The sequence below is a fragment of the Camelus dromedarius genome, chromosome 12, assembly GCF_036321535.1.
Source record: "Camelus dromedarius isolate mCamDro1 chromosome 12, mCamDro1.pat, whole genome shotgun sequence".
NCBI classification, from domain to species: Eukaryota; Metazoa; Chordata; class Mammalia; order Artiodactyla; family Camelidae; genus Camelus; species Camelus dromedarius.
The window spans coordinates 58483872-58509018 of record NC_087447.1 but is presented as its reverse complement, the minus strand read 5'-3'; the positions used below and the strand labels follow the sequence as shown (position 1 = coordinate 58509018).

Genomic DNA, 25147 nt, shown 5'->3' with positions numbered 1-25147 from the left:
CAGGAGGGGAATGGTGTATGTGGAGCCAGGTGTGTGACCATGGGCAGGTGAACTGTCTAAGCCTCAGTCATGTCATCTATAAAATCAACCCTCCCTTAACTTATGGAACTGCTGTGGTTTTCTCATAAGGTAGACAGCAAGGGATACACTGGTCTTTGCTATGTGAGGGTCACATGGTTTTGCTGTTACTGTTATTCTCAAAAGTCTTATGTCGTATGGTATATGTTATTCTTAAAAGACAGCTTTGGGGAGGGAGGAGAGGTGGAGTCTTCTCTGTGCTACATGGAGTGGACTCCAGATCCTTCTCTACGAGAAGCGCATGTGGGCTTTGGAAACCCTTAGAAAGCTGGTAGAGTGGAGAAATTGTCAAGGATTTCTGGGCAGTTGTGGGAGGCCCCTCAGGCAGACTCAGGGAAAAGAAAATCATTGGAAGAGTCCTGGAGGAAGGGACTTAAAGTGAAAAAACTGTGGGCTTTGGAACCAGGCTGCCTGGGTTTGAACCCTAGCTAGCTCCTCCCTCTCTGGCTGTGTGATTCAGGCAAATTACTGTTCATTCCATGTATAAAACAGGTGTAATTTAAAATCTATTTCAAAGGGTTATTACAAAGATTTAAAATAATGTATTTAAATAGAGCCTAAAATAGTAAACATCAGTGAACAGTGACTATTATTAAGGACCACTGACTTCAGTGTAATGCAACAGACAATACTTGTTCATACAAATACTGCCTGGTATCACTTATATGTGAAATCTTTAAAAAAAAAAAGTTGAATACATAGAAACAGAGAGTAGAATGGTGGCTGCCAGGGGCTGGGGGTGGGGGGAATGGGGAGATGTTGGTCAAAGGGTACAGACTCCCAGTTACAAGGATCTGATCTAAGGTACAGCATGGTGACTGTAGTTGATAATACTGTATTGTGTAACTGAAGTTTGCTGAGAGATAGAACTTAGGTGTTCTCACACACACATGCAAAAGGGTAGATGTGCAAAGTGATGGATGTGTTAATTCAGTGGAAGGAATTATTCCACGACGTGTATGTATAGTAAATCATCGTATTGTACACTTTGAATATATTATAGTTTTATTTGTCAATTATACCTCAATAAAGCTTAAAAAAATACTGTTCATAGAGGAAATGCCATGTCAGAGACTGAAAAGGACTATGAGCTCACTTGAATTAATGGATAAGGAAGCTGAGGCCCAGAGAGCTGGCCCAGAGTCACGCAGCTCCTGGAGGCAGAATTGAGCTCCCCTAAAAAAGTCTTCAAAAGGCAGAGTAATTTCCTCTCCATTACGCTTCTAAGATGCTTCCTAGGACCGACACCTGGTCACAGGTCTCAGACTCCATGACTTGGAGGCATGTCCAGCCTTCAAAACGAGTGTCTGTGGAATAGCACATGCAGATGCTCTGAGGGGAGGCAGAGGTGATGCAGACAGCCGGACCTAGGGCCCTTTAGGTCAGAGCCAGAGAAGTGGCCAAGGGGTAAGATCACCAAGACTTTCTTAGGAGAGGGGGAGCCACTGTAGGATTTTAGAAGACAGTGCAACACAGTCAGATTTGTGTTTTAGAAAACTCACTCCAGCAGTGCGGTGAGGACACTTTCTGGCCTGGCCCGCCCAGGACAAAACCAGTACATGGATAACAGTGTATGAAGTGCTTTTCTGTGTGTGTGTGTTGGGTGTGGACAAGGTTATTCCAAGGTTATTCTGATTCCCTGGTGCAGATTCTCATTTTCCTCATTCCATCCTCACAGGAGCCCTCAAAGGGAGGCAAAGTGGGTATTATCACCCCCATCCTACAGATAAGAAAAATTGAGGGGCTGAGGCAAAGCAGCCTGTCTGAGCTTAGCTACCCATGAAGCTGAGCACTAATTCCAGCACTTTCCCCATATACCGAACTGGATTATGTAGGGGGTAACCATGGCTGTAGTAAAAGTCCTGCTCAAAATTAAATCAAAATATGTTGAGGATAGGGGACGTAGTAGATGCTTAATTAATACTTGTTGATTTTTTCTGCTATAAAACAAAGTTTAATAACAGATTTCTATGACAGATTTAACAAATGTAGTTTTCCAAAACAAACATTTATAGTTTGACGGGCATAAGACAACTGTACTTAAAAATATGAAAATAAACTCTTTAGTATCATAAGACGTCTCTCTGAGTAAGCAACAGACTTAGACAGAAACCCAGCATTAAGATACGAAGATCAGCTATAAAATGAGAGAAAATGTTTACAGGTCATATATCTGATCATTATTTAGTATCCAGAATATATAGGGAACTCTTATAACTCAACAAAAGGACAAAAAACAAATAAAACAGCTAAAAAATGAGCAAAGTTCTTGAATAGACCTTTCTCCAAAGGAGATATACAAATGGCCAATAGCACAGGAAAAGATGTTCAACATCATTAATCATTAAGGAAATTAATATCAGAATCACAATGGGATACACACTTCACACCCACCAGCATGGTTTGACCCATCCCATCATCGTCTGAGACCTGGTTCTGATAGGGGAAATGGAAAACATAAAGAAAAAGGAGAGAAACTACAGAAAATGCAAGCAGAAGAGAGGCAAAGTGGTATGATGGATGGACATTACACGTAGAATGAGGTTCAGGTCTAAATTCTGCCGCTTCCTCCCTTCGTGATCTCAACCACATCACAGAACCTTTCTGAAATTCCAGGTTTCCCCAGCTATAACATGACAGAGGTAGACCAGATGACTGTTAAGGTCTCTTCCATCCCTAACATCCTGTGACTCTACATGTAAGTAAGAAACTGTTTTAATGTCTTTTGAGAGTAAGAAAGAAGGAGGTCGGAGCATAAGCATGACTGGGAGGTACTATGGGGTGAATTTTGAGTGGGAACTACTTCCAGGATCCAGTTCTTCTGGTTAAACATTTCTTGGGCTTTCCTGAGTAAAGGCTAAAACCTGTACTTTCAAAATGGAGAAAGGGGAGACTTGGCATTAAATACATTTCATCTGACTATGATGAAAGTATTAAAATTGCACAAGTAGGAAATTTATAGGGCACTTTACATTCTGCTCATTTTTGCACTGGTCAGAAGAGACTGAAATTCAGTGTGTTCTCAAATTAGCTAAAGAAACCCCTTGTCAAAGACCCCTCAATCCATCTGGTTGTCATTATTAAAGCATTATGGGGTGTGTATGCTTTCCATAAGAAAAAAATGAATAATTCCTTCAAATATGTAATTTCATAGGTTTTGAAATATGAAGGCAACCGTTAAGGGAGCTATCAAAGCAGTCTGAGGTATGGTGTGAGTTGTCAGGGGCAAAATATAAGAGAATTTTCAATAACTGAAGGTTCAGCAGATTTTAATATCAAGGCCTAGGATTTTAAGAACACTTCTTGGAATTCTAAAGACTTGTTTTCATTGCATGGAGGCATCTGAACCAAAAACGATACATTCTGAACCACCTGGACCATATTAGAGGGTCTGGGGCCTCAGAGGTATAGAGAGGGCTCACCCAGATGTGCGTCCTAACACGACTGCCTTCCCAAAGCACAGCACAGCTGAGCGTCTGTTCCTGTAGCTCTGGCTTTCTGTTCTATGAGCACTGTGCCCTGTGCCAGCCTTACCTCTTAGACATCAACCCAAACAAGAAAACATTTTCCTTAAACAAGATGTAGTAGAAAGAGTGACGGCCCGATCCAAGCGTCCAGCCCTCTCACACATGAGCTTTGTGACCTTGGGCCAGCCCAGTGCCTGGCTCACCGAAGGCACTCCGTGAGTCTCTCTTGACCCGAACCGTTGAACCAGCTGATTACTTACTTGGCTTGATCATCAGTTTCCTTCTTACGAGATAGTGTCTAAGAGCACAGGCTTTAAAGGGAGGACAACTGGGATCAGACCCTGGCTTTACAAGTACTGTGCTTCAGTGTCTTCATCTGTCAAGTGGAGATGATAGTTTCTGCATCATAAGCTGATTGTGATGATGACATGAGTCGAAAGTGCTTAAAGCAGTGCCTGAAACAGAGTGTGTGTATTTATGGTAATAAGAATATTCTGAAAACTTCTAACACATGATAAACACTCCAAAAATATTACATTTCTTTGATATTTTATTTACTTATTTTAATATATTTCCATAGATATTATAAGGTCCTGTCAAAATCTTCAACGTTCAAAACCTTCAAAATCTCCAAAGGCCTCCATGAAAAAGAACAAAACACCCTTTTACTGCCCAGGGCTTTGTAGCTTACCAAGTGCTTTGGTGAGAGAAGCTCATTTGATCTTGACCTCAAGCCCCACCCTGCAGCGATCCCACCTGGCTTGTTCCGGCTGAGCCCCCCAAGGAGGCCTGGCATTCGGCTGGAGAAATTCGATGCTTACTTGTTTCCCAGACACATCAAGCTCTCACAGGACATGAATTTGTCATCATTATTTCCTGCTACTTTCAAGGGCTGCCTTGCAAAGTATAAGAGGTGATAAATAAAATAAAACAACTTTGAAACTTACCATCTGGGTGGGAATTCAAATGTCTTTTCAGTTTACTTGTATTTTGTGAAGTGGTGAATATGTAGGGGCAGGGAGGGAAGGGGAAAGGTCCTTAAGGAATGCAGCATTGCCATTAACTGTTATGAGATTGTCAGAAAAACTTTAAGCCATAATACTAAGTGCTGGTGAAAATGCAGTAAGACAGCTACTTATGTACTGCTAGTCGGGGGTAAGTGGCTCTAGCCTTTCTGAAAGTGATTTGGCAATATGCTAAGGAGACAAAATTGTATAAATTGCTCTGGGATGGAAGCTTCATGAAGGCAAGGATATTTTGTCTATCTTTAAATTTTTTTTTTTTTTTTTTTTTGCCTATTGCTGCATCACCAGTTTTGAATGTTGTCTGTCACCTAGTGGGTGCTCATTAAATATTCGCTGCATAAATTAAGGAAAAGTCATCAGTCTCTGAAGTCCACTTGCAGTAAATAGTTCAACCTAAATGAAAGTCAGAAATGCCAAGTTTTATGTCTGCTCATCATATAGCATAATTGATAATAGTGAAAGTTTGGAAACAATGATAGTATATAAAGCAAGAATTGTTAGATAATCGGTTGGAGTGTTTCAATTTTTAAATGATGTTTTAGGTTGAAGTTTTAGTATGTGGGAAGATGGTTATCATATTTCAAGTGGAAAAAAAAGTCATGTATATGTATATGAAATTTTACATATAGTATGATCTCAACTTTGTTTAAACAAAGATTTTTTTTTTTTAAGCACAGAAAAAATATCGAAAGGAAATAGAGCAAAATGATACAGTGGTTATCCCTGAGTGATGAGATTAGGTATGCTTTTTATTTAATTTTTCTTAACTTGTAACTTATTAACTTTTCAGTATATAATAAGCATATGTTACTTTTTAGATTTAAAATTTTCTTTTTTGTTTTTAAATTTTTTGGTGGGGGAGGTAATTAGATTTATTTACGTTAATGGAAGTACTGGGGATTGAATCCAGGACCTCATGCATGCTAAGCACTCACTGTACCACTGACCTATACCCTCCCCCTCAAGCATATATTATCTTTAAACTTAGGGGAAATGTATGTTACAAAATCCCTATAGAAGTCAGAATCAGATGGAGACCAGGCTTATTTCCTAGCTCTGCAGCTTGCTGGCTGTGTGTTTATGTTCCAAAGACTTTATGTGGCTCATATGCTGTATGTAAGTGTTGTTTTACAAAATACTAAGCATAAAACCAAAATAGGAGATGACAGCTGTTGTTCTTACTATTGTTGTAGCAAAGTAGCATCTCTTGAGAAAGATGTCCAGAGTGTCATAATATCCTTTTGTGACAGGTGTTAAAAGTCCCAGCAGGTTGGGAATAGCAGTGTCAGTTCCTGGAGTGGGAAGACCCTGTCTGTTTTGTATATTGGTGCCTGGAAATTCAGATGCTGGCTGACTTTTACTGTGTGAGTGAAGAAAGGTTGAGGAATTGCTGGTCTGCACTGTTACCTTGTCAGGTAACAGTGACCTGTACTCTCATTTACAGAAGTGAGTCATTTCCTGGCAGTGAGCCTAGCCCACCGTCATCATCTCTGCTAGGTTTATAGGTGAGGAAGCTGAGGCCAGTGGAAGGATTAACAAATCGCACAAGGTCACAGACTTAGTAACTGACGGAACTGGATTCATAGGCGGGTCTCCTTGGCTCCTAAGTTCTGTGCGCTTCCTCCTTCCGGACTTCCTCCCAGAAGAGTGACTTAGGAATTCTGTTCTCCCGTTCTTGCTGAATTGGAGGGCTTCCTCGGACATTCCAGACGGTAGTGTTCTAACCTCTTCTGTTGTTGTTAGCCAGAGACAAAGAAAACGCGACATCTCCAAATCTGGAGGGGAATTGGGTAAAGTGCTCCTTTGTTGCTGGTTTCAGGAGCAACCCTCAGATACATGGCTTATCTCCGATGTGGAGGCTGAGCCAGCCACATCCAGTAATTGTCTAGGAGAACCGGGTCTCCCCACCGGTTACAATGAAATACCCTGTGTTTGCCTAATGAAAGCGTCAGACCTCACACTTCTCTCTCCTCGGATGTGGTAATGAAGTCACCGCAGCTGGGGAAGTGCTCCTTGACCTCTCCAGTAGCCTGTCCCTCTTGAAGATGGATTCCGTTTACTTTGTTCTTCCAAGTGGTATTTGTTCGGCAAAGCTCAGCAGTCATTCTGGTATAGCAGAGTAGTCTCCCTCCCAAAGCCTAGGAACCCAGCTGTGAGTGTGTGCCGGGAGCTGCGGTTACTGTGAGCTTCACAAACCAATTGGCTGGCTCTTTGGAGAAAAGCAGCAGTCCCCTGTGGGTAATAACCCAGGGCCATTCTTGTTCAAGTGACTGAATTCCCTGGACTCACCTGCCCATCTGTTGTCATGGTGCCCGTGGATGTGATAAAGAAATGGGCCAGTGGAGAAGCTGGACTGGCTACAGAAATATAAAGAGGGAACATGGCCCCTGTTCCTGGCCTTTGCTTATCCTGCGCAGGTGGGTTCAGGCAGCCTTGGACCCGGGGTGAGATTTTGTTCACAGGAGGTGTATTAGTTTTCTGGGGCTGCCACAACAGATTGGGTGCCATAAACGACAGAAATTTATTTTCTCATAGCTCTGAAGGCTAGAAGTCCAAGATCAAGGTATCGGCAGATTTGGTTTCTTCTGAGGTCTCCTGCCTTGGTTTGCAGGTGGCTGCCTTCTCTCTCTGTCTTCATATGGTCTTTTCTGTGTCTGCATCTTAATTTCCTCTTTTTTAAGGACACCAGTCATGGTGGATTAGGGCGCACCGAAATGACCCCATTTGAATTTAATTACCCTTTTAAAAACCTTAGCTCTAAATATAGTCATATATGAAGTACTGAGGGTTAGGATTTCAACACATGAATTTTGGGGGATACAACATAACAGGGGACCTGCAGAAGGTCAGAAGAGAACACCAGAATTGAGCAGTCACTTAACACACACCAAACCACAAGGGCTGATGCCAGTAACTCCTTGACACTGGAGAGGCTCATCAGATCCCAGGAACAGGCAGCATCATAGGGACTGTGAGGACCCCAGCGTCACAGATGCCCACGCAGTTTTAAGGAGCAGACTTGGGGGCTGGCCCCAGTCCCCCAGACTTGTACGTCTTCCGCCTTCCCCACGTGCTTGAGGCACTAGGAAGCATCGTGCCTTGCTTCTTCTCCCTCTGAAACATACTTTGAAGCTTTCCCTTCTATTTCACTTCATTTTCTCCACTGTGCTTTGTGGAGCATCCTCCTCCCTCCCATGGACCAGGACCACAGCCTATCACTGCCATGTAGCCTCCAGCCTCCACCCCTCCCCTGTCCTCCACTCAACTGCCAGAGAGCTCTTTACTGTGAAGACTGGGTCAGTACTTGCTGCCTTCCCCATTGCCCATAAGATAACTAGCATTCCTTAGCGTGGCACATGAGACCGCACTTGAAGGCCTTTGGTGGCTCTCCACTGCCCCCAGCGTAATGCAGTTAGCAAAGTTTGCAGGGCCAGTTTCAATCTGGTCAGATCTACCCCTCCAGCCTCACTGCCTGACGTACCCCTGCCCCTCAGCCTCAGCCCCTGGATGGTCTAGCACCCCACATCTCCTCCTCTAACCTCAGGGGCTCCATGCCTGCCCTGCTTCCATCTCTTGCCTCCAAGCTTGAAGATCTGTCCAAAGTCAAAGTCTAATTCAAATGTCCCTTTTCGGTGACACCTTGCCCAGTGCTCCCCCCAGCCCTCACGGAGACTAGTTCTCTCCCTGCTCTCTAATCAGGTAGCAGGGAATACATTTCTGTGTCTGTGTTTAACATCTTGATTTGTTTTATTTTCTTAACGTTGTCTCCATCAGTAGGACGGGAGCCCCTTAACTAAAGAGCTTTTTAGTATTCATCCCTGTATCCCTGCAGCCCTCCCCACAGTAGGTGCTCCATAGACCCTCGCTTTGAGTAAATAGATAAAGTTGTAGGGGGTCCCTCCATAACCTTATGATGGTCCAGGCTGTAGGATTGTCGGGTTCTCTAAGGATGTTCTTTTCAAACTTGAGTGAAGAGCTCTTCTTTGACAGCATCCATGACCGTCCCATCTGCAGCAGCACTCGTCCTCTGGAGGCTGTCACCTCTCCATCTGGGACAGTCAGCAGAGGTGCTATGAAGTGCAGTGTAAGTTATGTTAAAATTAGACAGGAGAAAATGCAGCTGGAGATAGAGGCTGGAACACCACTCCCAAGAGCCCCTGCACCCCGTCATGAGATGTGGGACAGCACAGGCATAAGGAGAACCAGGACACGTGGGGACCAGGTGGCCGCAGCTTAGCTGTTGCAGCTCTGGCCCAAGTAGAACACACCATGGATGCTTGGCAAGTGAGTGCCCTCATTCGTGTCTTTCCTCCTACCTTCCAAGAATAAGGTACAGGAGAATGTTCTAACAGTGGTCAAAAGCAGAAGTGATACAAGTATTTGCCCATCACAGAAAATAGCAAAGCTGGAAGAGACCTAAGGGGAAAAAATCTAGCCCAGTATTCTTTTCAAACAGTTTTCTTAGCCACCGAACATTCTATTCACACAAAATCTCAAATAACAAAGCTCAGTGAATATCATAAAAGCTGGGCTAAACTGCATGGATGAAGCCAGATAGACCCCCTGTTCCCATGACTCTTCCCACTCGACGCCTCTGAGGATCCACTAGGGTCTTCAAAGTCTGGACTGGCATTTCCTTATTTAGTTGTCCAACCTCGGACACTGATGTTGTTTCGTTCATTCATCCATCCATTCCCTCGTGTGTTCTCTCTCTCTTTCTCCATACTATAAGCCAAGCACTAAGCTAAAAATAAGTAGGACGCACTACCTGCCCTAAGGAACCCTGAGCGTCTAAATGCGGAGGTAGACTTGTAAACAAGCACTTGCAGCAAACTGGCAAATATTTTTAGGCCCCCAGGACAGTGCAGAGGCAGCAAGGTTACCACACAGGAGAAGGCAACTGACTCTCCAGTCAATGCCCAAAATACAGTTGCCAGAATTCCCAAGCCAGTGAGATTTATTCCCCACCCCGCTGCCGCTAAAGGAATAAAAGAGGAAGCTTTTCTGTTCAGAGCCTCTGCACCCGCCTCCCAGCACAGCCGTTATCCCCAGCAGCGCTGGGAGCATAGGGCAGGCGCTGGGGGTGAGGGAGGGCAGGGGGAGGAAATTTCTCTTCAGGGCGCAGGACGCGCAGCTGCTGCCTCACAATGAGCAGGGCCAGCGCCTGGGCCCTGGGTCTTTTGTCCCAGGCCACTGGGCGGTTAGGAAAGCCATTGTGCCCAGAGGTCTTTAAATAACCTTGTCACTGGTGAGCAAACTTAGGGAAACCCAGGCTTTCTTTCACTAGAAATGAATTGAGCCCATCAGGAGAGGAAAGGGTGGTCCCCTTTCCTCCCCCCGCCCTTCATATTTTCGAGGCCGGACAGGAGAGGGCCCGGCCTCTGCGCTCAGGGGCCGCCTTCCCGGGCCCCATCTGAGGCTGCACCTTTGCCTCCACACAGCTCCAGTCCCGGGACAGTGCTCGCTCGCCCTGGGGCTGGGTGTGTGTGCACTGTCTACTCTGGTGAGCCAGAGGTTTGGAGGTTGAAATAGCTGACTTCGTGGGGTCATTTTCTGCTGGGTCTCCTTTGACTTAGGCTCCTGGAGAGGACGTGAACTTGGTCACCTTGCCGTGGAGTCCTCGGTGCCCCATCTGAGTTTGTGTGGTGCTAAGACAGTACCTACTTACAGTAGGAGCCCCCCCAAAATTTCAGAAATAAGGATTTAGTGCATATTAGCGAACAGTACTTGTTCTATTACTTTGACTGAGAGGAGTTAAGAAAGGGAGGGAGCTATGTAATGTGTGCTGAGGGCGCATTCTGAACCAGGCACCGAGCGGGGTGCCGGGCTCCCTAGATGATTGTGCTGGCAGTTACCGTGGTATCGCTGGTGCAGTGTCTCTCTCTCCCAGGGACCCTCAGTCTCCCGGAGGCTGAGGGCTGTGCCTCTCTTGTGCACAGAGCCCGGCTCCTGGCACAGTGCCTGGAACACAGCAAGGCACACACTAAACAGGTCAAACGAATACATGAATGATCTTGTATGATCTTCTCATGTCCTTGTGAAATTGGCATTATTAGCCCCTTTTACAGATTAATAAATTGAGATTTTAAGAAGTTGAGTAACTTGCCTAAGGCCACACAGTTATTAACTCTGACAGTATTAACACACAGCTTTCAAACTAAACCCTTGTTTATACTTGAACCTGAGGGGCTCTTTTTTTTTTTTTTGATAGTAAAACAGAAAAGAGAAGGAATCCTTTTTCCAATGCTGTAGAAACAACTCTTGTTCTGCCTTTTTTCTACATGAAAGAGACAGGTTACTGTCTCATAATTATAATTTATGTCTTCCAGGTCTCTCTCTAGTGAAGTGAGGAGGATGCTTTGCTAACACAAATGGTGAATAGTGGCTCTTCCACTGTCTTTCTTTTGGGGCATGATGCTGACTGTAAGAATGAAAACACTGTAGGGAAAGGAGGAAGGATTAGACTGGAGTAGTCATGAAGGGCTTTATTCCAGGGCTAAGACTTGAGTAAGGCCTCAGGAATGGGTAGGACTTACCCAGAGGGCTGAGGCTGGACTCTGCAAGGACAGTGTGAGCCATGGCATGGAAGGAACAATGAAGACAGTGAAGAGACCCATTTGTCTGGAGCAGAGACAATCAGGGATCGAGCCTTGCCCCACTTAAAAGTCTAGGAGCTCCGTAAGCCACAGGGCACTCAGCTGGACCCCAAAGCCCTCCATGACCAGGGCCTGCCTGCTTCATGTCTGCCCAGGTCTCTGGCCTGACCTCCACCACTCCTCTGCCCAGCAGCAACACGGAAGCAAGCCGCCCTGGCCTTGCCAACATGCCTCCCTGGCCTGCATCTTCATGCATGCTGATCCTTCTATCCTGACTGCTTCCCTCTCCTTTGCCCACCGGCGGAACTTCTACTAGATCACAGCTTAGATAGAAACTCCTTTGCAAAGCCTTCCGTCTGCCTCCTTTGTAACCCAAGTCATTAGCCCCCTTCCTCACACTCCCAGCTCCTCCTTTATTTGCATCTCTTTCTCTATCAAACCTTCAGTTTGTACACTCTTGCCTCTGACCAGCCTTCCAGTCTCCATCCCATCCCCTTCCACTTGGAGTTCAGGAATAACGACCTTCTCTTCTATCTTCAGTCTCCTCCAGGACGTTCTCTCCAGCTCCATCTATTAACTAAAACCTACCCCCAACCTGAGTTGACTGCTCCTTCCAACCCTCTCTCATGCTCCTTTTCACCCTCCACAACCGTTCAAGTCAGGACATAGGTTAAGTACCCTTTTACTCCCTAAGGCCACTGAGAGAACTCCCATCCTCTTATTTAAACAAATAGGTAACTCCCATAGCAACAAAAACCACTTCTCTGTTCTTTTTCTAAGAGTTGTGCTATTTAGAGGGACTAACCTTTCCTCCTTTACATCACTGTCGTTTACCACCCTTTATTCATTGAGGACTTTGGCACCAGCTTATAGACTTTCTCCAGCCCAGTCCTGCCATCATCTCCTCCGCACATCTCTTATCCTCCCGCTTCTCTCCACCTGAACCCCGTCGTCCTAGTCCAAGCTGCCATTACCTTTTATGTGCACTATAGCAGGAAATTCCTAATTTATCAGCACGTTCTTAGTGCCCCCCCCGAAATTCTCTTCTCTGTAGACAAAGCGATCTTTTGCAAAAAACAAAACAAAACAAAACAAAACAAACCACAAAGCAAATTAGGTCTCTGTTTCAGACCTTTCTGTTGTTTCCCCTTGCCCTGAGGCTGAAAACCTAAGTCCTTAACAAAGTTGCCCACACACTGCACCGTTTTGGTCCTGCCTCCCCTTTCTGAGTCTTGAGCATGCTGTTTCTTCTCCACTTAGAATATTTCTCTGCTCAACTCTGTCCTGGCACATGGCCTAGTTAACTCTTTATTTATCTTTCATATCTTATCTCAAAGGTAGCTTCCTAAGGAAGGCTCTCCTAGTCACCGCACCCCGCTCCCCCCCTCCCAGAGGAAACTACATCAGGGCTCCCAGTTCCTTCCATGCATTCATAGCATCCTCTGCATCTCCTCTGTAGTATTTCTTACCATGAGCCAATTACATGGATTATTATTTATTTAATACTTGTCTTCCCTATGGGGGTAGGAGCTTCTCTTTTGCACAGCTGCATCCCCACGCCTACCACATATCCTTGCACAAAGTAGGTCCTTAACGAATTTTCATCAAATGAATGGCATCCCTTGTTTTGTAACTTTAAGTGAATGATGAATCTCTTTGTCTTATATCATCTGTGTTAATTTTCCCTACTGGAAGGTGAGATGGGCTTTGCCATCTCTCAGCTGCAGTTAGAACTGTGCACGTCACACAGAACCTGCTAGCTGAGTGAGTGAGTGAATGAGGGTTAGGTGGAGTAAGAAGTGTGGGCCAGATGGTGGACAGCTCAGCAGAGACAGAGGTGAGAAAAGCTTCTGAAGCTCCTTATCTGCAAGACTCGGGTTATCTGGTTTGCATTAACTTTCAGCCATAAAAATGCTTCAGATTTGTTCCCTATAAAAAACCAGTCTCTAATCTTGATTCTTCACCAGTGTTTAATGATCTTGATATCTCACCAGTGTTTAACTGCCCAGAACGCCCAGACACTTAACTTGAAGCTTCTGTTCCATAGTCTATCTTTCTTTTTTTTTTTTTTTTTTTTCCTTACTATGGAAAGTAACCGAGAAATCCCTGTGATTCAGATTCAGTGGAAAGAACTCAGCTTTTGTCTCTTCCAGAGGGGTACAGGTGATTTTCTCTATCTTATAAACTTACCCAGTGCCAGGACTCTCATGGGGGTTTCCCACTAGGGGCAAAGAGAGATCTTGCTACAACTGAGTGTAATGATTAATGACACCCTTGTGCTTTGGCCTCTGTAGTCTTCATAGTTTAAGTCAATAACATTAACAATTATATTAAACAGCAGTATTTTTCCTTCTTGTCATTGCTGCTCATTCAAAAAGATAAATCTTTACTAATAAGTCAACATCCACCCACCCCAACTCCTTTGGAAATTCTAATTGGATTTCTATTGAAATATTCAAAGACAGGATACTTACCTACACTCCTGAGTTTGTGTGCTGTGGACTAGGGTTTGTGCAAAACTTTTATCTCCACTTCTGATGCAGTTCCTCATAATCACCAGGGGTGCAGGTGAAAAACCCTGACTCTGCTGGGATCGGCATTTGCAAGTACCAGTCTAGGTGGTCTAGGTGTTGAATTTTAAACCAGCAACTTGAGAGCTCCCCATGTGCACTGAATTTTGAGACTCAGGGTGCTTAAGTACTAAGTCAATGACCTTTCATCCTTCTATGCACTAGAGTGATTAGCAGATGGTAATAGGAGGGCATATTCAGCAGAGGAGCCAGCACGTGCACACAAAGGCTTGAAAATGCCCGCTTCCTCTGGGAATGGCAAAGGAGTTTGCTATGTTGAGGGCTACTCAGAGAGGTTGGCAGGAGATAAAGCCAAAAATGGCGCACAGCTAATGAAAAGCCTTGCAGGCTTTGATAAAGATGTTAAGTTAGGCAGTGAAATGATCAAATTTCGTTTTTGGAAAATGTCAGACTGGCAGAAGTTCTGAAAAATGTATTCCAGGGCTGGGTCAATGAGAGCACAGGGTGGGAGGGATTAAGACCTGAGCCCAGGAGTTGTAGAACCATTAGTTTATGAGCTGATCAGGGATGATGTCAGTCTCAAAGAGAAGGGGAAGATGAGAATGAAGATGGTGGATAACAGAGAAAGAAATTCTAACAATTTAGGAGATAGAAAATCACCTGGACTTAGTAATGACTGCATATTTGGGCTGGGTTGTGAGGAATCCGGGATGATTCTCAAATTTCTACTGAGCTACCCAGCGATACCATTGTTAAGTAGAGAATGAGGAGAGAGGGTTGGCCTAGAAGATAGATGAGATTGGTTTGCAGCATGTGGAGTTCGACAGGCCTGTGAGACGTGTAGGTGGGGATACCCAGGAAGCAGATGGATGTCTGTGTCTGGAATTAAAATGATTCTGGGGGCATAATGCAAAGCATTGCTTTTGTCACCAAATTATCACCCAAACTGCTTTATTTAAAAGCGCAAGAGCTGACATTTGCTTGGTGAGTCCTAACTAAGCATCAGACACCCTGCTGCATGCGACACACGTTATGAAGTGGGTAGACTGTTATCAGCCCTGTTTTACAGAAGAGGAGGCTCCTAAAACTTGAAAAGTCAGTAGTGTACCCAGGCCGAGCATCTAGTAAGAGTCAAAGCTGGTATTCGGATTTTGGCAGTCTGACTCCATCACTCATAATCATTACTCTATGCTATGGTGTTTCTCAAAATGTTCAAACCACAACCTGCACTTAAAAATACACTTTACATCACAAGCCAGTACACGGATACTCAATACACATGCGTGCATGCGAGCACACACATACACTCCCTATTAAGCCAAAGTTTAGCAAAACAGTACTTGCTGGTGCTAAATGTGATGCAACTGCAATGCAATTTTCTACTCTTCTATGTTTTTTTTTTTTTAATGTTGTGTCTCCCTACTAAACTGAGTTCACAGCTAGAGTTTGGTTGAGTTTAACAAACAGTTGTATTTTATTCTCCTGGGGAGTATTTACCTTCTGTTCCCAGCCCTCATTATTCCCCCACTTTGGGGGAGAAAACACTGAATGTTGCTGCAAGCTTCTCCCTTTTCCCTGTAGAGAAGGTGTTAAAGGTAAAAGGCTGGGGCCCAGTGGGATAAGGCCAGCCAGGAAATCACTTCAGTAGACTGATCAAACTCTGTCTTTACTGTGGCTGACAAAGGTTATTATTAGAATATTCAAAATCATAACAAACGATGCAAAACCACGTGTGCAAAATAGTGATTACGAGGATGGGCTTCCGTGGCACACAGACCTGGGTTCATATTCCAGCCCCACAACTTATTAACTATGTAAATTGGGGCAGACATTTCACTTCGTAGGGATGTGGTAAAAGGACAAAATTGAAATAGTGCATTGGTTCATTCAGTATCTACCACAGCCTGTCCCTTGTAGGCACTAAAGAAATAGTACTAGTATCTTTATTAATTTAATAGAAGTTATAAAATATAGACTACCCACAAATTTCATCTATAAAAGCAAATTTCCAGACTATTCAATAATGACCCAATCAATCATTCAGTGGTATATTTAGCCAATCAGCATTAATTTACAATAAGCTATTTGTTGGTCCTTTAAAGGAGAACTTTAAATATTGACTTAACTTATCACAGGACAAAGGTTTTAGAAGAGCCTGGTAGCTAAATGGCACTAAATATAGCCGAGGGCACAGAGCTGTTTATTTTGAGACATTTGGAGGCGAGGTCACCCTACAGTTCTCTGTGAATGTCAACACCGCTTCCTTCAGAGGAGACAGCGTCACTCTGGAACAGCCGAGCCACACTTGGAGGAATTCCAGTGACCCTTTAGGAAATCACCAATGAACAAGAGTGATTTGATTGAATTCCTGTAGTCCCTAAACACATAGGTCCCAGAGCTAATCATGTTTATGAAATGAGGAATTTTTAAAGAGTCTCTCAAATTCGATAAGTTGCAAGGATTAGCTTCAATCTCAGGAGGGAATAAAGAAACAATTTAATGTTGATTATATAAACTAAACACTGGTGAGAAGAAAAACTCACATAGTTTGAGGTTCTACATTTTCCTTTCTCTTTCTTTTAATATAAATCTAATTTTAAAATGGAAATACAGTTCAAAAAGCATTCCCAGTACTTCAGCTTTTAACTTTCAGTCCGGTCTGCTTTGTGTTTCTCTCATTAATTTTAGATTTGCATTTTAGGTCCACATCACCAATGAAAATTTATTGGGCACTTACCCTTAAATTCCAAGTAAATGGTGTCCCAGCTTTGAGTACCAAGGAAGACGAATAGAATGGGTTGAGGATAGAGGTTAGAGAGGGAGGAATAAATAGGATGAGAAATTCTAAGGACATCCTAGGCTGCTGTGTGCGTGGTTCAGGGATCCTTGTGTTCCCCACTGTACTCAGCATCTGGCGAGGACCCAGGCACAGCTCATTTTACTGAGGGCCTCAGATACGCCAGCCACTAGCTGGGGACACCATGCAGGAGGTTCAGTTAGTTTTTACCACAATCTTTTGAAATGGGTATTACTATCTGCATTCCATAGTTGAGCAAATTGAGGATAAAAGACGTTAAGAATGTCATCCGGGATCACACAGCTGGTGGGTGGAGAGTCGCAATTTGAATCCAGGGCTGGTGACTTCAAAGCCTGAGCTTTCTCCTCTGTGGCGCCTCGTGGGTAATCTTCACCGCACACCTGAACTCCAGCAAAAATGCCACTAGCGCTATTTTGCTGAGTACCCCAGCCTGTCAGGCGCTAAAGGAGCCTGCTTACTTCCAAGTTAATTCCAAAATATAAAGGGCAAGGGGGGTGCAAAAGACACTAGTTTGAATGAAAAGAACACAAGACTGAAACTCTATGGGGGCAGGGCCCATATATATTTAGTCTCACATTGTATGTCTGATGTCTGCCACACAGATGGTCCTGAAAACATACTTGTTAAATGAATGGTTCTGTAAATGCATTAATGAACCAACAATTCAGTTGATTTTAGGTAAATTGTTAAACCCTCTGTGAAATGAGCATAACACTTCCATAGCCTACCTGAGAGGGCACTGGTTCCCAAACTTTGCTGTACCTTGGAATCATCTGTGGACCTTTAAAAACTCATCAAGGCTCCCATCCCCAGAATTCTGACTTAGTGGGTATGGGATGTGACCTGGGCATTTAACAGCCCCCTAAGCAGTTCTAATGAGTAGCAAAGTTTGGGAACCACTGTCATCAGGATATTCTTTTTGGTTTTTGAGATTGTCAGACAGAACAAAGGGAATACAGCTACCTCATAAAACCCGAAGAGGCCATCAAATATAAACAGTTGTTATAAAGTCAGTCCTAAGTTATGGTGGACAGAGAAGGAGACTGGTTGCTCTGCTCTCCTGTGTGCACATTGGTCATCTGTGTCCAGGGCAAAATGACCTCCTTCCTGGTTGGCCTGGTGGGGTGGGAGAGTTGAGGTACTTGCCCGGGAGGAGGAGGATTTGGTAACATCAGGGCTGGGACAGGTTAACAATGATCTACTGGACAATTGCCCCATAAGGTGAACTTGTCCTTGGTCAGTTTCACGTCCAGTTCTGGCACCCCCACCCACTCACCAGCACACACCAGCCATGCGCCTATTCAGTTCTGTTTATTTTATTCCTTCTGGTCATAGTTCACTTTCTGACCCAGTCCTCCCAGGCTGGGCCCATCAAAGAGCTGTTGTGTGGTTGGAGGGAGGAAGCAGGACTCCCTTGTCCTCAGCAGCTCCCCTGCCCATCACCTTCCTCTGCCATTACTCTGTTGAGGTTCAGCTGAGTTAGAGGGCCATCAGGGTGCCAAGAACAATATTATTTAAATTTTCAATAATAGCGTCTTGGGAAGAGTGTCATGAAGCATTCAAACCACTGCAGGGAGTTTTGCCAACAGAATGATTCATAAGCCTTCCAAGTAGCCACCTCTGTTCCCCTGTCCAGGTAGAACAAAATCCTAGAGTCACCAAGGATTTCCGGAGCAGACTCCTCATTTCTCTTCCACGTTGGTCCTTATCCAACAATTTTGCATAAACTAGTCTTCCAATGGCAAAATAATTGAAAGAGCCATTATTCTCATATGCTTTTGAATAACATGTACCAGCCACATGCCCTCAGCCTGGCCTTGACCCCACCTGAGCCTCCCTTTCCTCCTCTATAAATAGGCATAACAACACCTGCCCTGTCTGGGAGCAAATGATATAAACCACATGAGACCATTTTAGAAACAAAGCACTAAAAACATACAAGATGTGCCAAGCAAAGGGGCACACAGTTCACGAGACATTGTCCCTGCCCTCAAGGAACTTATTGTCTTGAAGGGAAATGAGACTAGAAAGGAAATAAATACCATAAAGGGCAATTGCTAAATTGCTTACTCACAGCCTTTTTTTTTTTTTAACCTTTCTGCCACATCTTCGAATTTACAAAGAGATCTCAGCATCCATGTTCTTACTTGATTGATACAACCATGCGGTGAACGCAGCAAACTCAGAGAGGTGAAGTCTCTTCCCCGGAATCACACAGCCCGGAAGCAGAGGAACTGAATGTAGAGCTTTGTCTCATGGTTCCCACTCCTCCATACTGGCTGTGTGAGTGCAGCACCTCCGGGGGTCCTGGTCATCATCCCATGGAAGGGAAATTGAATTGTATGTCCGACTCGAGCAAGACCTGTGTACACCATAGATGGAAAGGTCACAGGCAGCCTCCACACATTTGCAGCTTGCAGCACCCAAATTCAGTCTGTGAGCACAAAACTGGCTTAGGGTTGGTTCTGGGCAGTAAGGGGCAGTGTATCCTCTGCTCTCCTTTGGGGAATTTACGATGTGTTTCTGGATCTGTAATTTTGCACCTGACCATAGAAGAATGTCTGGGAGGAAGGCCATTCTCAGGTCTGTGTCTGCTAAGACTTCCCAATGCTTGTGTTTCTAAGACCCCCATATATCCATCCCAGGAGTGTGCTCAGGGGCCCTCATAAACCTGGGGTTCAGTCAGAGACCAGCCACCTCAGTAATCCCTTCCTGTCACTTCCTGTCTCCAACTGGAGTCCACGTCACCCTAACTCATAAAAATCCAAACAAATAAGGTCATGAAATACTATGCAAAAGGAGGAGGAAATGCCTTCTAGTCCCCTAACAGCTCATCAGCTTTAATGTGCAGTTTCGGAGCTGATTGCCCCCCGCTCTGTCCCAGCCACTGCTGCTCTCTGCTGTGCAGTTGGTGGATGGAGGAAGCGGGTTGTCGCATGAGCAGTCAGCTCAGAGCATGATGTAATGAGGGTGAAACAGAAAACCTTCACTATTACATGTGTGTCTGCTAATCCTTCCTTTCAGTAATGATGCTGAGGAAACATGGTCTGAGGAACATGGCTACGTGTCTGTCATGGGCCAAGAACATAATCATAGGCGTACAAGCGCACCTGTGTGCAGATAGCCCAGCTGGCCTGGTGCTAATACAGAGGGCACTTAGCAGTAGCTGAGCTATTAATAGGTAACTGGCTCTATTTGGAGAAGCAGAATAATTCTACCGCTAAACAAATCAAAGCCAACTCAGTCAACAACTGTTTAATCTGTCAACTCTCAGGAGCAGGTGGTTAGCACAGAGGAAGGTGTGTGAACTTCACAAGCACGTGAACTGAATCTGGGTTCTGCTGGTTCTTCCATCGACCTGCTGTGTGACCTTGGGCAAGTTACTTATTCCTTTGGCCTCAGTTTCCTAGTCCAAAGGATAGTAATCATGGGACTATTAACCCAGAGTTGCTGCGAGGGTTAAATGAGATGACAGGTTTGAAGTGCCTGACCCAACCCAGTGGGTGCTCAGTGAAAGATAATGATCGCTCTTGTTACTGGCGATGACATATATATATATTTTTAATGGAGGTACTGGGGATTGAACCCAGGACCTCGTGCATGCTAAGCACGCACCCTACCACTGAGCCATATGCTCCCCCACCAGTGATGATATTTTTGTGCTACAACCTGTATTAGCTGCTTCAAAGTATCTGCTTGCCAATACCCCGAGTTTATTGTATAGAAATTAATGCTCAGAAAATCAAATGGGAAACACCTTTCATGTGCTAAACTGTATGACATTGACTCTGAGAGAAAAGGAAGAGCTGTGTGAAATGGGGTGTCAGGGAAGGCCTCCTGGAGGAGGCAGCCTGGACGGGGGATTGGAAGGTGGAGAAGGGAAGCAGTCAGAGCATGGTGGGCAGGGGTCCTGACGTGAGTCAGAGCGTGGCATCCAGAGTGAGTGGGTCTGTTGATGCCGGGTGAGGGGATGGAGTGCACGGGGCTGCAGAGGCGGGAGCCTTGCCTGGGCCATTGGATAAGCAGTTATGCCTGATGAAGTGAAGTCACTTCAACCCCTGTTCTGCCAGACTAGCACCTGAGCACCTTCAGGGCTTATCTCTAGCATTGCTAACGAGCTCTCTTGGGTCCCCCTGCCCCATGAACCAGTAGTAATGGTACTAAGGGGAACAGCTGGCCTTCACCGAGCACTTCCTGTGTGCCAGTTCTCGTGCTGAGCATCTCACATGTGTTATTTCATTTAATCCCACAGCACATGAAATGGTCAGCCCTCCATTTCATAGGTTAGAGAAGTGGCCTGCCCAAGGGTCACTGGTGTACATTAACCCATGTGTCTTTGCTAGTAGACTCAGGCGGACAGTGACCGCACCTGCTCCTTTTAGGACTCCCCATTGCCTAACAGGGCACACCTGGCACAAAGTAGGAACCGATAAACGCTTGTGGAGTGGATGAGGAGAGACTGTCAAGCGTACAGCAGGGCTCTGGATCCAGAGGCAATAGGCAGATCACCCAGAGGGGCTGGAACCTCCGCTCAGGAAATCTCTGTCTTGAGGAACTGGGCACTGTGAAGCCGGGTCTCTGGACAGCAGGAGGCTGGGACAGGGACACAACCTGATAGGCTTGCAGCCTTTGAGCCCTGCCATTTGATGGTGGGATCTATTCAAATATCTTCTCTGTGATGCCGGTAAGTTTTGTCCTGGGCTGAGCTCACAGGTGGCATTCAGTGGCTGGGCCAGAGATACTCATTCATGGAAGATGATACAATAGGTAAAGTGGTGATGGTTACAAGATCAACAGTGGTGCAGTGGGCACTGACCAATCAGGACAATCCCAGGCCTTCCGTGCCAGAGCGGGATCTTGAAGCTACCTGCTTTGCCAAACATTAATCCATTGGTTGCTGGATCTTGGGGAGGTTCCAAAGGTTCCTTGGGAGAAGCCAGAGCAGGTTGGGAGGGGTAGCAGTTGAAATATTTCAAAAGATTATTTCAAAACTAGTAGGTCCCTATTGGTGTGTCCTGGCTGAACACCACAGGGTTGCTCTCTGCCAAGAGAGTCAGCCATTTTTCAAAAGGCACTTGTCCTGTTTTGAGGACTTTGTTAAAACTAGATAATGTGATCCATAACTCCATTTAACTAGACATGCAGAAACTGTAAATTCTCAATGCAGTGAGAACAAATAAGGACCCTTGCTGTCAACTCCTCCATGTTGTACAAACCGTACTCTTACCTTAAGACTCCTGGTGTACCTCGTGGGAAACGCGACTTTTTGAGATACAGACCAAGATCCTGAGTGCCGATTAGCAAAGTTCATTTCTTTGGTAGAGAAATGTAAGTTCTAATATTTTCCCCTCAAACCCTAGTGGATCGTCTTGTGCCTGTGCTATTTTGGAAACCATGGTACAGCTAAAGTGCCTGCATTTCTGCTTTGCAAACCTATAAATCTGACATTGCCTTAACATGAGCTTCAGGGTGAAAAAAAGCTTCTAGAAGAATTTTTTTTTTAATCCCCGAAATTACCAGTTGCTAAACAGTCATACTTTTTCCTGAAATACAGAGGAGGGTGGTGGCAGTCAGCGAAGAGAAACACTTAGCCTTGCAGAGAGGAGCGGGCTTTTATTAAAAGCCACGCTAGTCATTAACAAAGGTGATGTCATAATTAAATGCCTGGGCCTGCCTGGGACCCTGGGGCCAAGGAGAGATGACCCCCGTCCTTACTCAGCCAGTAAACGGTCTAATGGTACCTAATGGTGTTTAGTGAAAGCGCCCAGTCTCTAGCGCAGGCAAGATGTTTCCTGCAAAAGGATCGGGGACCTCGGTGTCACACCACATTTGCAAAGCTGGTGGCCAGGGCAGGGGATTTATGAATTGGTGGCTTTGGGCTCCGGTGAAGAAAACATTGGGAATTTCATGTGTGGAGAGTACTTTGCAAAATCTCCGTGAGTCATACTTTCAACGAGTCGAGCTTATTGTAAGACAGATCTTTCTTCCAGTCCCAGCACTACTTCTGCGTGGAGGAACAATTCCTCAGGATGTTCATGAGCTGAGTCATTGTTGTTAATTTCTACAAACATACGAGGAGCCCAGAATTCGTAGTTTCAGAGATTCCCGTTACAAAACAAAAAGGAAATTGGGAATAGCCAAGGAGTCAAACTCTATTCCACCTTTTCCCTCTCTGTTTCTCTTTTTTTCCCACTCACCCCCTTTCCCTATCCCAGCTCACATATTTCTGAGTCCCTCTCACCAAGGTCCTGGCAGGGTGTACACTGTAGGGGCAAGACTGCAGCCTGTGATCAAATCTTGGTTCTGTCACTTACCTCTAGTCAAAGAAGTCGTCAGGGAAAATAATATCACACCAAATGGACCTACTGATTATAAGATGCGTCCTGGTTTAAGGAGCAATAAAATAGGGGGTGACGGCTGTGCGACTTCAGGAGCATTACATAACCTCTCGTGCTCAGCCATCTCAGCTGTAGAGTGGAGGTTGTAAACCTCCTCACAAGGGGGTTGTAAGGATGGAGTAAGATTGGGTATTTATCGGTCCTTTTCTTAGAGCTGATGATAACAACAGCTCTAAGGTGGGGATGACCAATACATGGGCTGGGATCTCCGTGTCATTATTAAACTCTCTGTAAAAGCACTTGGAGTCATTGTAGAGGAGACATTTTTCCACTGGTGGAGGAATGAGGGGAGCTAATGCTCCCCTCCTTTTCAAGCTTCTCTTCCCCAAGGGAGTCTGGGAAGGCTGGACAGCCATCAGCCTCACTTAGGCCTCCCTTATCACCCACACGGCCGTCTTCCCTTCTAGGAGGAAATGTGTATTTCTTGGGGTGTGTTATGAACAGAGGGCTTCACCAGAGCTGCCCCAGGTATCATCAGCCTTGACTACAATGGGGGTCATGTTAACAGTATTACATAATTAACTGGCTAATTAAAAACTATTCTCAGCCCCCTACACAATCCCCCTTGGGGATTCTGGCCCCTTCCTTGTTGATGTCCGCCACCCATGGAGCCATTCAGGGACACACCAGTATGGCTGTTGCCAAGGTCTGCTGGGAGAAAATCGGGGAGGCTGAGGAAGCCGAGAGTGTCTAGGCAGAGCCACCCAGAGTTCTACACGGGAAAGGTGTCTCTTCTTCACGGTGTGTTGCACCTTATCATTTTGGGATAAAGGCAGGGCAATCAGAGTCCCCACTTCCCCCAATGTCCCTTATGGGAACAGTTCCTGCAACTTCTGCCAGCAGACAGTCTCCATAGGACTTAACTGGGCCAAGGAGCAGATTCTAAGGCTTCCTACTTAATCTCCATCTCCCCGCCAGTGCCCCAGCCAGAAAATGCTGCTCTGTCAAAGACACTGGTAAAAGACTGAAAGGACAAGCCACATACTCGAAAAATATTTACAAAACACATGTCTGATACTCAACTTGTATCCAAACTATGCAAAGAATTCTTTTAAAACAGCTGTATTGAATTATAATTCACATACCACATAATTCACTTATTTAAAGTGTATACAGTTCAGTGGTTTTGGAGATAATACATTATTAACTTTTTAAGTTGTGTAAAGTGTGTGTATATATATATATATAAAGAACAAAATTTGATTAAATCATTTAAGTGTACAGTTAAGTGGCATGAAGTACATTCACAAAGTTGTGTAACCATCACAGCTATTTCCAAAGCTTCTTCATCACCCTAAACAGAAATTCTGTGATCACTAAGCAGTGACTCACCTCTCCCTCACTGCCCAGCCCTCAGTAATCTCTAATCTGCTTTCTGCCTCTGTGAATTTGCCTATTCTAGATATTTTGTATGAGTGGAGTCTTACAGTCTTTGTCCTTTTGTATCTGACTTATTTCATCTGACAGAATGTTTTCAAGGTCCACCCATGAAGTAGCATGTATCAGAACTTCCTTTTTATGTTTGAATAAATTTTTATTGTATGTGTGTACATTTTGTTTATCTGTTCATATGTTGGTGGACACCTGGGTTGATTCCACCTTTTGGCTGTTGTGAATAATCCGTTTAAGTCCTTGCCTTCATTTCCTTTGGGTATATGTACCTAGGAGTGGAATTCCTCAGGTCATGTGGTATTTCTTTTTGAGGAAATGCTAAACCATTTTTCCATAAAGACTGCAACACTTTATATTCCTATCAGCAGTGTTTGAGGGTTTCAGTTTCTCCATATCTTCACCAACACTCGTTATTTTTTCATTGTTGTTTGTTTTGCTTTTTGTTTTCTTACAGCCATCCTAGTGGTGTGAAATGGTATCTCATTGTAGTTTTGATTTGACTTTCCCTAATAACTAAAGATGGTGAATATTTTTTCATGTGCTGTCAACCATTTGTATACGTTCTTTGAAGAAATGTCTGTTCATTTGTCCACTTTTTAACTGGGTTGTTTTTCTTTTCATTATCTTATTGTAGCAGTTATTTATATATTCTGGATAGTAAACTATTATCAAACTATTATATAATTTCCAAATATTTTCTCTCATTTTGTAGGTTGCTTTTCACTTTCTTGATAGTGTCCTTTTATGCACAAAAGTTTTTAGGTGATGTCAGTTTATCTAATTTTTTCTTTTGGTGTCATATCTAAGAATCCATAGTCAAATGCAAGGTCATGAGGATTTAC

General features: G+C 44.5%; 1 protein-coding gene across 6 annotated transcripts in view; it reads left to right on the top strand.

Annotated features, from left to right (window-relative positions):
* ME3 (malic enzyme 3) overlaps positions 1 to 25147 on the top strand; it is a 377761-nt gene that overhangs the window by 256924 nt on the left and 95690 nt on the right. The window contains exon 1 of one of the 6 annotated variants that reach the window (XM_064492784.1): positions 2758 to 2776. The exons of the other annotated variants lie outside the window; for them this stretch is intronic. The gene's annotated coding sequence lies outside the window, so the exon portion shown is untranslated. Of the gene's footprint in view, positions 1 to 2757; positions 2777 to 25147 lie in introns of those variants that run through there. 6 annotated transcript variants of the gene reach the window in all.